This window comes from Atractosteus spatula, chromosome 2, assembly GCF_055471065.1.
Source record: "Atractosteus spatula isolate fAtrSpa1 chromosome 2, fAtrSpa1.hap1, whole genome shotgun sequence".
NCBI classification, from domain to species: Eukaryota; Metazoa; Chordata; class Actinopteri; order Semionotiformes; family Lepisosteidae; genus Atractosteus; species Atractosteus spatula.
In genome coordinates this window covers 71,660,362-71,676,024 of record NC_142707.1, presented here as the reverse complement: position 1 = coordinate 71,676,024, position 15,663 = coordinate 71,660,362, and the positions used below count along the sequence as shown (strand labels likewise).

Sequence of the window (15,663 nt, the reverse complement as noted above, 5' to 3'; positions counted from 1 at the left end):
ATTAAATGATGATTGTGTAATTTATTAGAACCAGCAAATGCATACCTTCTTGAAAGAGTGGCGTACAATCTCTATTTTCTACACTTACTAGAATGTAGTAATCCAACAAGAACATTACAAAAATGAATTTCCCCTCAGTTCTGTTTATTTAAAAATGGAGGTATAGCAGACCTAAACAACCCTGACCATTATCGTGCAGAGAAATATTTAACACAGCTATAGATGCCCATTGCTATGGCAACACCACTAGGCCCTCCTCCCGTGAACCACTAATTGATAGCAGCAGTTAGGAGTTCGTTTTTTCATCACATGTCAGACTTGGCTCGTACCCTGCCCTATAAAACTGGCGGTCATATGAGAGACAAAGAAGTCAGCATCTACATTAAACAGTTCAGGTGGGTAGCTGCATCAGCTTGCGTAGGCTGTGAAGGAACAAGTAAAGGTTTATTCCATGCTGAAAAGAGAAGAAAGGAAACACAACATTTCATACACAATGTTGATGGTTTCATACAATTAATTTATGTTTTCAAGTAAGCTTAATAATGAAGAAAGTATATATAAGTATTATAGGGTAATGTAGAGACCTTAATCTCTTCTAGATCCTTTCTTATCTATTTAGTGTCTGTATACGCCTACAGCACAGATTAAATTATTTATTCAAGACAGCACATCTGAGAGTGCAGTACTGAGCAAGAAACAATGGCTCAGCTATTTTCTTACATATCTCCAAAAGATGTATTGTAACAACAGTATGAAGTAAACTTTTAATTTTGATCCCATTAGCGACATGGACAAATATCAAAAAGACAGAAATAAACAAAAAAAGGGAATATCATCAAATATCCAAAAGCTGAGGGGAATGTCATGGTTTTCAAACTTGAAAAAATAACCAACAAACAATAAAAATTATATATGCACTGGGTGGCAAGGCAGCTAGTGCCACTGTCTCACAGATCCTGGACAGGAGTTGTGTGTGGAGTTTTCATGTTCCCCTCGAGTTTGTGTGAGTTTATACCAAGTGCTGTGGTTCCCTGCCAACTCCCAAAGCTACATTTAATTGGTGTCTCTACGGTGTCTACAGTCTGGGCACATGGTTTACGTAGCATTAAGCAGACTATAGAGCACATGACTCTTCCCCTAGCTGGGACACGTGTTCTTCGCAAGGGATCACCCCCCAGCACTTACACAGCTGGGTGGACTGGAGCATCCGGGGTAAAGTCTCTCAGTCAAGGGTACTACATCACTAACTTAAACCCAGAACCTGTCAATCGTGAGTCCCAAGATGAAACTCTACACTACAGTCCTGTGCCAAATGATTCCTAAAAATGAACATCTTCATTGTATGAAGGTCAACGTTCTTCCACCATTCTTCATCAACATTCTCCACTGTAGCATAGGGTCTAACTTTCTCCACATCACCTTCTGTTATTGTGAATGGTCATTCTTTCGTTAAAGCACTGCATTCCTAACAGCCACATTAAGGGCCATGAAAGCTTGATTGTAAGGAACTGGTTGTGTCAGTCCTACGGCTTTATAGGCAATTCAATATAGATGCTGAACTGAGATCACAGAATTGCAAGGTGGACAGGCTCCTTGAGCGCAAAGTGCTGGAGAGCTCATTAGTGTAACGAATAGTTCTTTCCGGACCCGATGCAGACGACACAATCCGAAGAAGTGAGGAAACCCTGGGGAAAAAGTCATGCAGGAATACGGGGATGAAAACAGGGGGGCGTGTCCATGCAGTGCTGTTGATCCGGGGAGGTGTGGCCGAGGCAAACAATCCTAGAAAAAGTCCAAAGGAGAATCCAAACAAAAGTAAAAGTCCATGGCCGGGTGATCCATCCAAAACAAGGGATTAAAAACAGGTGCCAGGTCGGAACCGGCGGGGGGAGCAGGAGCAGGAGCAGGAGCAGGAGCAGGAGCAGGAGAGTTAAAAGCATAACGGAGCCAGACGAATCCAGGTCCCGGGTTCGCACGATGCGGAAATCAGATGCAGAACCTCGGTTGGCGACTGCGTCTGGCTTTTAAAGGGACAGGAAGGAGACTGGAACAAGGGGCAAGTGTGGGGAATAAGGCAAACGAGGAAGAGCTGGAGCGCCCTTAAGAGGAGGAGGAGCGATCGTGACAATTAGGGAATCAAGTACTTTGTCTTTAATGTATTTCATGTACACCCAAAAATGCTCTGTACTCATGACTTGCTGTTTATTGAATACCTATTAAGTAAACCAAAATTAGGTGGACTTGAAGGTACACTCATACGCCAGTATAAGAACGTTCAGTATACGGATTTCCGCTAATTCGAACATGAAGAAGTTGTACCTTGTAATTCGTTATAAGAACAAAACTTCACTAATCTGAACTCTGACGTTCGAAAGTGGCTGACGTTGGCCGAGAACCTTCTGTGAACATTTGAATTCTGCGCCACCGAACAGCTGCATGTTTCTGCGCGGGCGACACGCATTGTGGTTATGGATGCCTTGAGGCAGCAGTGCTTTGTCTACGATCATAGGGAAAGCTTGTACTCTCATTTTCAAAGTGTTTTTTTTGTGCTTGTTTTGTAGTTGCTGTTCATTATGGGGTCTTAAGGAAAAGAAAAAGATTCTTTAGACTGATAGTCAACAACAGTATGCACATCGTTCTAGCCGATCTCTTGGACAGAAATCTATTACAAAAGAATGAAAAATGTAAATATGATATAGTTAATTATTTCACAGCTATAGTTGGCTTATTTGAGTAGAACTGAGTTGTTCACTAAGCTTGCTATAATGGTCTGTATGGTATTATATGTTTAGGGGGGTTTTTGAGTGAATTTATCTTCGGTTTGGAATGGAATTTTCCCAATAAGAAATAATGGAATTTTTATTTTCGATTTACGATCTCGCCTTCCAAACAGATTTTCAGGAATGAATTAGGTTTGAATACCAGGGTATGAGTGTATTAGTAAATTACATTATTAATTTACTAAATTCAGTACGTAGTCATACTCTGCTTGGAGGGAACCTGCTTTAATGAACAAGTAAACGACTCTCTGAGTGACAAATGCAAAATGTTTCACAACAGAAATGATCTAAATAAATATGTGCCAGAGCATTGTTAATATATCTACTACGATTTCTTTTTAGCAAGAGAGAGGGTAATACAATGGATGACCTTGCATCTCATTAAGACACTCCTGTAATACATTCTACTGGCGAATCAAGGAAAATTACTTAAGTAAATCAGCTTTCTGTTGAAAATATAATTAGAAATGATTTTTGTATTTAGTACAATGGCATTATTGAGCACATCAACAAGGCTTCAACAGTTTATCTTTTTTATGGTCAGTTCCAATAGCAGTGTGCATAAATTTAAACACTGCAGCATGCAAAACAAAAACAGCCAAACTGTACAGAACAAGCAGCAGAAAATCTGCTCAGTTTCAGACCGGGGTGTCAGAAGTGTCAAATATCACCACAATTTTTAAGAAAGACCTATCATATAATGACTGCAATATTGAATGAGACAACTTAGTTCAAATATATTTATTAACATTAAAAAATGATTTTCTCGGGTTAATAAAAGCTTAAAATTCCAAATAAATTTTTCCTCCCTTGTTCTCTTGGTCTATTTAACAAATTAAATTTGAGAAGCAATAATATCCTCTCAGCTTTTTAGTGGCTATCAAAAGTAATCACCGCCCTTGGACTCTTTCACATATTATTGTGTTACAATATGGAGCCATAATGTATTTAACTGGGAGTTTTTGCCACTAATTGACACAATATATTGTATTGTCAAAGTGAAAACAAAATTCTTGATCCGACTTAGATCCAACTAAATTTATTATAAATATATAACATAAAATAATTTATTGCACAAATATTAATTATTTGGTAGAGGTAACTTTGGCAGAAATCACAGCCATGAGTCTTCTGGGATGAGTCTCTACCACAGTGGTTTACACATCTGGACACTGCACTTTTTGCCCATTCTTCTTTGCAAAATTGCTCAAAGCCCCTCAGGTTGGATTGAAACAAATGATGAACAGAAATTTTCAACTCCTGCCCTAGATTCTCCATGTGACAGAGGTCCAGGATTTGACTGGGCCACTCCAGAGCACTGGCTGTCTTGTTTTTAAACCACTTCACTGTGGCTTTGGCTGTATGGTTTGGGTTACTGTACAGTATGTGTTACAGCAGGGATGGTACTCTCAGGATGATATGCAGAGGTGGGATGGTGTTCTCAGGATGATATGCAGAAGTATGCTCATGCCAGACATAGCACTTATCTCTGAGGCCAAAAAGGTCAATTCTGGTCTCATGGGACCATAGAATCACCTTGCACATGGTCTCAGATTCTCCCACATGCATTCCCACAAACTGAAGTTGAGATTTGATGTGAATTTTTTCAGCAACGGCTTTCGTTTTGCCATTCTCCCATGGTCCCTATGTGTGGAACACCCAGCAGTTGCTGTCATACAGACAGTTTCTCCCATCTCAGCTGTGGAAGACTAATTCCTTTAGAGTTGTCACAGGCCTCTTGGTGGCCTTCCTGACTAGTTCTCTTCTTGCCAAGATACACATTTTTGGAGGATGCTCTGCTCTGTGCAGATTTACAGTTGTACCACAGTTTCTCCATTTCTGTACAGTGGGCTTTACTGTGTGTTGGGGGATATTCAATGTCTTGATACTTTTCTTATATTGTTTTTGCTGGGAGTTCCAATCAATCATTTTCTCTTTTATACTGTATTTATATGTAATTGAGAAGGATCTGTAGAATTTTGTTTTCATCTTGACATTAAGGAGTGTTTTGCGCTGATCAATAGCGCAAATCCCAATTAATTACATTACGGGTCTGTATGACGTAACACAATGAAATGTGACAAAGTCCAAGGGGGGTGAGTACTTTTGATAGCCACTGTAACATCGGGTTTACTTTCTCCACATCACCTTCTGTTATTGTGACTGGTCATTCTTTCATTAAAGCACTGCATTCCTAACAGGCACACTAAGGGCCTTGAAAGGTTGATTAGTCGTGTCCAACAAAAAAGAAGATCAATCGTACGATCCAGCGTGACCCATCACCCCCATGCATGACAGCACAGATAGCATTTATTATTTGTGTATGGAATCAGCATCTACACTGAAACTGCTATCAGGATGCAATAGCTGTACATTACACGCCATTTCTATATTCTATATCTATACCATGTTAACTCTGAACTATAGTCACCAATAACACTGTCATTTCTTCTTTTCCTTGCTGACTAAACTGAAAATTGCTTCTTCGATCAGCTCATAAAACATCAGAGAACGAGTGAAAGATCAATTTTTGAAAACTGATCCCTATAACCTGACACAGAATGACATGTTGCAAAGAAGAAACAATACCTAACAGCCAGTACAGTATACAAAAAAGTATAAAATCTCTTCATTCAAGTTATTTCCTATAAGCCTTTGCAGAAAGACTACATCTAAACCAACAGCATATTTTACAATTCACGTGACATCCCTCCCCCCCAAAAAAATTACTTTACTTTACTTTAGAATAGTGCTATACTGTCACAGGAGACACACTACTGCATGCATCTTCACACAATCAAAACCAATATATAAAAATACAAAACCACTGAAATAATGATTGGAAATGCTTCCTGCCAATTCTGCAATAGATGATTGACCTGTTTTAGGTTCTGTTTATGGTACTAAACACATACCATGTTCTGCAGTACAATGCATATTCTCCCAAGAAATTCTCCTGTGTTCTTTAGCTGTGAAGCAGCTGTATCACTTGTGATGAGAGTGGTGGGAAGGGAATGTGCTTGCTTGTGTTTGGGAGATGGGCTGAGGAAGCCAGTTGTGGTATCTGTTCATCAGAACTGCGGAGCACAGATCATTATATATGCACTCCAATGTCAATTACACAGGGAAAAGAACATTGCAATGAATAAGGTAATATAAATTCTAAAGTAACAATGAACTATTTTAATGGGATGAGCTTAGATCTTGGGAAATAAAAACAGGATAGAGCATACAGAATAGCATTTAGCACCCTTCTTTCTCAAATGTTCAAATCATGACACAGTGGGAATGGCAGACTGCCGTTCAAGAACTCTCTTGAGTTCTCATCAAGAACTGAGAGATGTGATGTCATTTATTCTTCAATGAGACAGCATTCTTAGTGTAGGAGTCTAAAACAGTTTTAAATATAAACAAAAGACATGGAAACATGACTAGACAACAACATGTGTGGGACATTTTCAAGGAAAGAAGAGTTAGAATGCCAAAGCTACAAACAAAATCTCAAAAGTTCAGGTAATGTAAGTTTGAAATTATGGTTCCTGATCAGTATCATGCGCACTTGAGATTGGATCTGTCATGTGAGGTCAAAAACTCCTTGAAAGTAATGTTCTTGGTGGTTGCCAAAAAGAAAACTCTTTTAAAGCAACATGAGTGAACATGGCAATGGGTCATAGCAAAGACAGACTGTTCTTTTGATTGTGAGGTGTAGTTACCCAAAGGTATTATACATCCAAATGTAATTTTCCACAAAATGTACACTGCTGTCTTAAATATTTAAATGATTTTTGCATTGAATGTTTTTCTTATTTTTGGAAAAACACAATGATATGGTGATCTTCATCAATGTTTATTAGCAGCAGATCCTGACAGATCTCTTATTTTGTAGTGAGAATGTCAACTGAAGATTGATAAATAACAATCTTGTTTGTTCACCAATCTCAAATCCTTTCACCACTAGTAAAAAGAAACTAAAGAAGGCTGTGAGTAAATTATTAATGCTTGGATGTGTAAAGGCAATGTAACCCCCGATTGTGTATAACATGTCATAGGCTTTTAACACAGCAATGCACATCTATTTTACTCTTTTCAATTTAGTACATTTGTAATACATAAGTTCAGGTGGGTAGCTGCATCAGCATGTCACCTGAAGAAGGCTCCACTACCTTTTTTCAGCATGGAATAACCTTTTATTTGTTCCTTTGCAGACATAAAATAACCTAAACTGTAGTAATGGCAAGTAGTGCAAAGTAAGCACTTCAGGATGCTGATGAACAGTCCACTAAATACATATGACTTTAACCTAAGATTGAGTCAGTCTAGTACTGCGAGCAGCACTGACACTAATAGGCATTACAGTGCCCATTTCTGATGCTTTGCAGGGCTCTGTACAAAGGAAAAGTAAAGAAAATATCAACTGCCAACTATTTTATGCATGAGGATCGTAGCTTTGATGTACCCATTTGTGCAATTTTCATCTACCTCAAAAATATACATATTGACAGAGAACTTCACAAGAGGTCAAAAGTGCAGATGATGGTTTAAAAAGACAGGAAGGATATAAAACCTGAATTTTAACTTATGAAATTATAAGATTGCTGTCATTACTGGTTCCAAAACTATTTATCTATACAATGAACATTAATAAAACCTAGATTGAATCACATGCTTAGCAGTCAATTAGTGAAAAACCTTTAAGACAAAATAATAAGCCTTTAAGACACAACAAACCAATTCAGAGTGTTGTGAAAAGTCAACATTTCTGAGTATGTTGTTTGTGAGGGAAACAAAATCAGCTAATTCACCCTGAGAGATAATGAATGCACAGAAATGCGTTTCAAGATTGTCACACGGTCACCTTAACAATATATTTCATGTGTCTTAAAGATGATTTGGATGTTGTACAGATGTCAGCTGAGAGGCACAATCAGCAGATGGTCGAAAAGGATTGCCAAATTTCTAAGTAAAATTTCTTCACATAAATGATTTCTTAGAGTGAAGACTTCATTGCCCCCTTTTATCTAACTGTGAATCATAAAAGGCTTTACAAATGGAAGCATGCCTGTCCCGATTTTATGATTTTTCTTTGACCAGAAAATTAAAGGGTGTGTCTGAGCTATCCTACATATTCAGGCTGTGGTCAATCTCTAGTCTGCTACAGCACCTCATTATTTAAAAAGGTTTCAAACTGATGATGAATATACAGAAGGGCTTTGTGCTAAGGAACATACAGGTAGCCCCTAGTGACTGTAGTTTTTTAGCTTAATTGTTTAGATGTCAAATATGAAAATAGGTTTTCATGTTATTCAGGACCATTCATCACTCTTCATGAGGTGCCTTTTACAGTTACAGAAGCTCACATATTTTCTGGAGAACATAAGAACCTCGTAATTGGTGGTCATGATCCAAAATCCCAAATAAACCAGTGAGAAATACCAGGTTTCACAGGTTGGCTGAACACATTTATGACACCATCGAGATTCTGATGTTTATGTTTTTCAGAAAACGATGGGAATTGAAAACTGCCTGAGATTAAAGACACAGATAAACCAATGAAATAATCTCATCAACATGCTGAACACCTGCATTACAGAAAAATAATTAAACTTTGATCTTTAAGGCAGTACTGTATGTTAAAAAAAAAAACAATTCTACCCTATAAATATATTACAAAAAAGCAGTGATGTTGTCTCACTTATCAAAGATGACTCCTTAAAATTTCATGTTACAAAATAATCATGCTGTTATCTGTGGGTCATCAAAGCAGGATTTGTCAGGCAGTGGTTTGTCATTTCTATTGCTCCATAAATGTCTTCACTTTTTGTGACCTGAAAGGGTGAACCCAGACAGTGAAGGTACCTCAGTCAAATTCAAGTCCTGATGCAGAAAAAGCTATATTTGGAAGGCGAGATAAAACAAGTTATAAAATCTTTGTCATTGTTTTTGCACTTTACAAAAGCAGAATTGCTAGAATAACCACAGCTTATATACTGAATTTACACAAAGACAGTTTTTTTTTATTTTTTCTTATTCATTTCCCAAATGGCTATTCACATTAGAGATGAGGATAATTGTCAGTTCTACAATATACTGTTTGCATGCGGGGAAATCTTAGATACATAAAATACTTGTACTCTTCTTCATTTAAAACCTCAAACTTATTCTATGTAGTATAGACCATTCATATGTATACACATCTTTATAGTTCAAACTATGCAGAAATTATGTGGAGGCATGTTTAAAACAGGGGACAGAACGCACGTCTTCACTCAATGGATTGTTTTAGTATTGAACCAGCTACGCCGCTATGCTGTTGACGCTGAGACACATGCTTCTTTCAAGAATCGTGTGAATGAAATTCTTTAATCAATTAATTGCTAACTACCAAACGGGTTAGATGGACTGAATGACCTCCTCTAGTTTGTAAACTATCATAGCTAGCAGCTGTATCACCCTGCAGCTCACAGCTGGCAGCCCACTGAAGCTCAGCAGGGGTGGGGCCTGGTCAGTACCTGGAGGGGAGAGCCAAGGTTGCTGCTGGAAGTGATGTTAGTGGGACCAGTAGGGGGTGCTCACTTTGTGGGGGTCCTGATACCCCAATAAAGTGATGGGGGCACTGTAGTGTAAAAAAGGCACTTTCCTTCAGACATGACGTAAAACTGAGGTCCTATTGACCTTTACCAATCATGGCCTCTTAATAATCCCCATATCTGAACTGGTTTCATATGCCCATTGATAGCTGGTGTGTGGTGAGTGCACTGATACACTCTGGCTGCTGTTGCATCATCCAGGTGGGGGCTGCACATTAGTGGTAATGGAGGGTATTCATTCCAAGTATTCATTCAGAGGGGAGAATACCTTTTTGGTTTTAATCTTTTTAGTTTTGTATTTTTCTTTGCCGTTTTTGAAAGACTTATCTTCTTTCACCTAAGAAAGTTTTCAGTTTAAGCATTCAGGTTTTGATTAAGAATTATAACCTAAGAACAAAATAAAGTTGGATAATATTCCCTACACATATATAGCGCTTTTCTGGACACTCCACTCAAAGCGCTTTACAGGTAATGGGGACTCCCTTCCACCACCACCAGTGTGCAGCCCCACCTGGATGATGCGATGGCAGCCATAGTGCGCCAGAACGCTCACCACACATCAGCTATCAGTGGGGAGGAGAGCAGAGTAATGAAGCCAATTCATAAATGGGGATTATTAGGAGGCCATGATTGGTAAGGACCAATGAGAAATTTGGCCAGGACACCGGGGTTACACCCCTACTCTTTTCGAGAAATGCCCCGGGATTATTAATGACCACAGAGAGTCAGGACCTCGGTTTTACATCTCATCCGAAGGACGGAGCCTGTTTACAGTATAGTGTCCCCGTCACTATACTGGGGCATTAGGACCCACATGGACTGCAGGGTGAGCACCTCCTGCTGGCCCCTCTAATACCTCTTCCAGCAGCAACCTTAGTTTTCCCAGTCTTGACAAAAAGTTCCCACTTGGTAGTGTCTGACAATAACATCTTTTACCATGTGTCTGCATTCTCCCTTAGTATCAGTTATCCCATGCAGGATTTGAGATGCTCCATACAAGCCTCCTTTGTGGAGTGAGTGGGATACTGTGGCTGTTGGCCTCACGGTGGCATCTCTAACCAGCTGTCTCCTTGGTTAGCTGATCAGTATGGAGAAACAACCTCATCTGAATGGTACAGTACATGGTTCTTAATTCATTTCAGCATGCTCAGACATTGTGCGACTCAAGGGCATATTCAGTGTATCCTTTCATATCCTTCTCCTGATCCATGCCTTTGTACAATTTTGACCCTAGGTTGTTTTGAAAACTCCTTAGCAGGGCAGATGCTTTGCTTGACATTCACTACCTCACTGAGGGAGCTTACAGTGACAAGTGTGCTTATTCTGAAGTCACACGAGCCCCTGTTACTACACACAGACTGAGATAATTGTGTGATTTGTCAAAGTAGTTGTGTGCAAATGACATAATTTAGGTAAACAATAACATCGGGTACATGTATATCTTTACCCATGCAAAACATCAAATAAACATCAAATAAATGAAAACTCAAGACTATGCAGTTATTTCATCATCACTTTCACCATCATCACCATAGGATTCACCTGTCTCTTCCATTAACATATCACCATGCATGCTCATGTGCAGCACTTCAGTTTTAACCCTAGCTGGATTAGGACATGGCACTGTAAGATCCCAGATCCCAGACTGATCCATCCGGCTCTGGGACACACCCACTCCCTCTCATACTGCACGTCTGCTTTCATACAGAAACCCCAACAAAGCATACACAACCTCTCCCAACGTGGCTCACACATACACTATCCTGCCATTCAAACACCGCCTCACTACACACAGCCAGTGCCTGGAGGGGAGACACACCACCGGGCCTCGGACCCTCAGGGATTCCCTTTTTTCCTCGTGGAGTTTTTTGTTTTTCTCTCCTTTGCGCCTGATGGCTTACACTGCTACTCTATGATACATTAAACAGCTTTACGCCCACTTACGCTAATTTCCTTTTGACATTTTGTATGGCACAGCCCTGCCTGTATAGTGTGTGTCAATCAATGAGAAAGTGCACAGCGACAGCTTGCTGCGAAGGCCGCTACGCAAAAAATAAAATGACATGAAAATAAAAGGCACATGCTTTATGACATTTTATTAGATTCTTTGTCATAACAGAAAACTTGGTAGGAAAATGACTTAAACTCAGAACTGCCAACATTTCCACACATTAGCGATTGCCCCCCTCCAGCTTCGAGCTGAGGGCTAGATTTTCTGTGCTATGTTCTATGATTTTAATGATACTGTATGTACAGTACAAGCTAGTGTTAAGGGAATATGAACCTCAGCTCTGTGTTGACAGTATTCACACGATGATACGTCCTTTTGCTTTTTCACACAAAACCTCACATTATTTTACTGCTGGGATGGGACCTGACCCTTGTTTTTAAAAAAAGCCGAGGAAGAAGCATGCAGACAGAGGCAGGGTTCAAGAATGAGCCAGACAGATTCAGATTATACCAGCATCTGAACAACACAAGTCACTACTACCCTAGAGACCTGAAAGCCCCCCACAGTCTAAATTTATAATAATGTACATGAAACTAATGTCTAGTTAAAACATAAAAGCTAACGGCCACTATGAATTGTGAATGTATAATTTAAACATCTTCCAGTTACATCACTGTGGTGATACAGATTCTACCATTTAAAAAATCGCTTTAGGTTTAAGCTTCTTTTGTAAGATTAATCTAATGTTAATTTGTGAATCTTATTTCACTCTTTACTTGCATTATGAGATAATTAGAAATGCATTTACAAAGCACAATGTGAAGACAATGAGTCTCCAGCATTGGATGTAATTATTCAGCAACAGAACACAACAATAATGGACATTTACATGGTCTAGCCTTGTTAAGTTTCTTTTTATGGATGTAAATTGCAGTTTATACTCCCCGCAGTGAAAGCAATTTTCATTGCAAGACTAAGAAGTATAGCTGACGTCAAAATGTTAGGAACATGTCAGTTTCAGTTTGTCATTTATTTTTTTAAATGTTAAATACACTGCAAAACTTTTATCTGATTTGATACTATAAAGCTTTTCAGCAAGTGTCTAGTCATTCGGTAAATATTCAGCCTGCTTGTACTCGGGGCTGCTCTAGTCTTAGGGAATACTCAAGCAGTGCAAGGAAAAAGATTGTAAATGGTTATGTTTTTTGATACAATTCTGGTTGATAGAAGATTAACTTAGATTAACTTAGAGACCCTTGCAAGTGCTGAATCAAAGTGCATATTTGAATTCCAAGCACTGTAATCTCCTCTGCAATAAACTTCTAGCGTAAAAAAAAGTATTCCTTTTCTTATTGTGACAAGACATTGTCAGCGATTGCTAAATGCAAAAAAAATGTGATGATCAGACCAGCTCTCTAAATTACTCACTGTGAATTTTCAAAACCTGTCCTTCTATGAATTTTACTGCTATTCAGCAGCTCAGTCCTTTCATCGACCAGCAGAACATTTCATGTTTTCCCTTTTGAAGGTCACAGCAGGCTGCCTTGCTTTGAGAAAGCACAAACCCTTCAGTTTGTGCTGCAGTCTAACCCTGCAGTGTCATTAGGATAAATGGAACAACACAACCATATCTACCTCCTCATGATTGGCAATTATTAAATATTTTATCATCACAATTAAACGTGGCTGTCAACAAAGGAGCAGCCTGAGGATCCGGCTGGTAACTTCTTTTGTATTTGTTTGAAAAGAAAAAAAAGATTTCATACTCATTTTAATTCTATCAATATTTTTAAACTCTACAGCTCTTTAGTGAAATCTAGTGGTGCATATAGTATACATACATTTGATGTGCAATATATCAGAAGGGAGACAAATATATCTAAGGTTCACTATAATTTTCTTAATATTCTCTGAAAGTAAGTGGAGTCTATTGTAAATTGATGGTTACCTGAAAATAGAAATTATGTCAATGTTAAACACTAACTTAGAACTGTTTTCCCTGTATTTAGTCATGTTAATTAACATAGTTGGCAATCACTAATTACAAAAATCGCTTTTATCTACTGCATGTAGATTAATGGTGTTAACTGCAACAGAAATGGATTAAATGTAATATGCTGATAAAAGGAAATGGCCAGCTTGTTTGACGTGTTAAAAATAACTTTTTGACGATCTGTGCAATTTAAAAGGGGGCAGAAACCTCTATATTACAGTACATAGTTTGCTTTTGCTGCCTATTTTATATATCGTATGCATTCATTCAATTCATCATTCAGTCTAACAAGAGAAAATATCCTAATAAACAACTTCCCTGTTAAGACCACATACAAATTATGCGGAATTTATAATCAATCAAATGTTATTAAAATGAGGATGAAGTAGAATACACCTTCAAATGCAGAAAAAAAACCTTCACTAGGTAAACGATAATCATTTACACAGGACAAGCATTCACCTTTAAGCATGGAAATATATTTGTCGAACTCTTCGTCAATTTGTCTGAGAATACAGTCCCGCCCATCTAAATCCCCCTTTTAAAACCCAGTTAATGCCAGTAAAGAGACAATTTCACACCCAAGTGACAGATAGAATACCAAAATGATTCTGCGCACCATTCAAAACATTAAAGATTTACCGTATTTGTATTAATTGCCTTTTTTCCCCATTTTCCCCGAAAAGGTGGACTTTAATACTTCGGCAAAATTTTGTCCTATTTTATATTTGGGTTCTTTGTTCAAATAAACTTGAACAATGTCCATAACGTCGAACACTTAAAACTTCGATTACTAAAACTAACCTGCACTACTGCGATAGTTTGCTTAGTTTGGAATTGATGCTCATTTCGTCGTTTTCAGCTTATTTACAGTATATTATCTGATGGTTTTGCTCTTGATGTTATTTATTGGCATGATCCGCAGTATAAAATCACTTTAAGAGCATATAGCTATCCCGTCTGAATCAAAACTTTATCTTTCCAGATCATCAGATTATTAGTGTGTACACAAATGCGCAGTTTCATCTAAATTACATCTGTAATTTTGTCAAAGAAAATAGAATACCCACTTCATATCGAAGCTACACATTTCACCACCTTAGGTTCACCCAAGCCCCCAGAATGGGAACAACTTATTTTCACATCAGTCTATTTCCAAAAAACACGTTTTGAAAATCATGCACGAATAAACGCCTCACGCAGCATCTGCATACACCATTAGATTAAATGAAGAGTCTATCAATCGCAAAACAGTTTTAGCACACAAAAAGCCAGCTCTCAAGCCTTCGCCCCTGAAGAATCAGCCAGTTTCCCCCCCCCACACACACACACCTGTCATAAAAAAAAACACGCACGACTTGTGTTTTCTGTTGATCCCCCCAGAAACACCTTGTCAGCTTTCTGAAGTCATACTACTGTGTGAACTCGAGGTATGCGACACTGCGGAACACAACATCGCCAAGACCAAGTGAAAAAAGAAAAGACGGGTTCTGAAAACAAGAGCGGACACTTACCTGTTAGGCATCCTCTGCAGGAGAAACCTGTCCTCTCACAGGCGCTAGGTACAATGACACGGGAGAAGTACAGTAGCTGAGGTCACAATGCTTTTCTCCATATCCCCAAACGAGACTGGCACCAGGTGCTTCACATGAACACAGGCTCTGGCATACGCATCCTAAACCAGCCTCAGACCTCACCCCCCGATTTGCTCTAAAGCTACACGTATTCTCGTTGTCCGCTTGCCTATAATCTTCTTCAGGCGCACAGATGCTACTTCGTTTCTTCGGCCAGACCAGGTAACGCTCACCGCCCGAGCAACTGTCACGTGAAATCGAGTGACGGGGAGACGAGCTGCGAAAAAAAAAAACCCCGCTGTCCCAGGCAAATAATTGTTCAAGGATGCACTCAGCTCTTTCCTCTCAGTACAACCTCTCACACTCGCTGCGTTACAGCACTCGCTCAGGACGCGCTTGGAGCAGCTTTCTCGAGTTCCACAGCCGCGGACAGCGGTGGCTGCGGAGTTTTGGCAAACAGCTCGAATCTGATGCCGAGTGAGTGTTGGGCGTGTTTCACGGAGGGGGCGCTCTGGGGGGAGAGCCTCCTAGATAACAACAAGAACAATTATTGATATTATTAGTTTAAAAGTAGGGGCTCATAAATACAATTACGTTAATTGTTTTTTTAGATGACTGTTAAGCCATTTATCGCGACGTGCAGAATAAGAACATTGCAATTGCTGAAAATAGTGCGAGGGTTTTTTCTTTGGTTTCTTCACAAAACAAATCCTAATCTATACTGAACGGAAGCCCTATGTATTGTACGTTTCACACAAATTCAATTCAGCGAAACTAA

At 39.0% G+C, this 15,663-nt stretch overlaps 1 protein-coding gene across 1 annotated transcript in view; it reads right to left on the bottom strand.

The window, feature by feature from the left end:
* LOC148840174 (heparan sulfate glucosamine 3-O-sulfotransferase 5) overlaps positions 1–15,317 on the bottom strand; it is an 88,802-nt gene extending 73,485 nt beyond the window's left edge. The window contains exon 1 of the mRNA XM_088905913.1: positions 14,826–15,317. The gene's annotated coding sequence lies outside the window, so the exon portion shown is untranslated. The remainder of the gene's footprint in view (positions 1–14,825) is intronic.
* Positions 15,318–15,663: the final 346 nt, after the last annotated feature.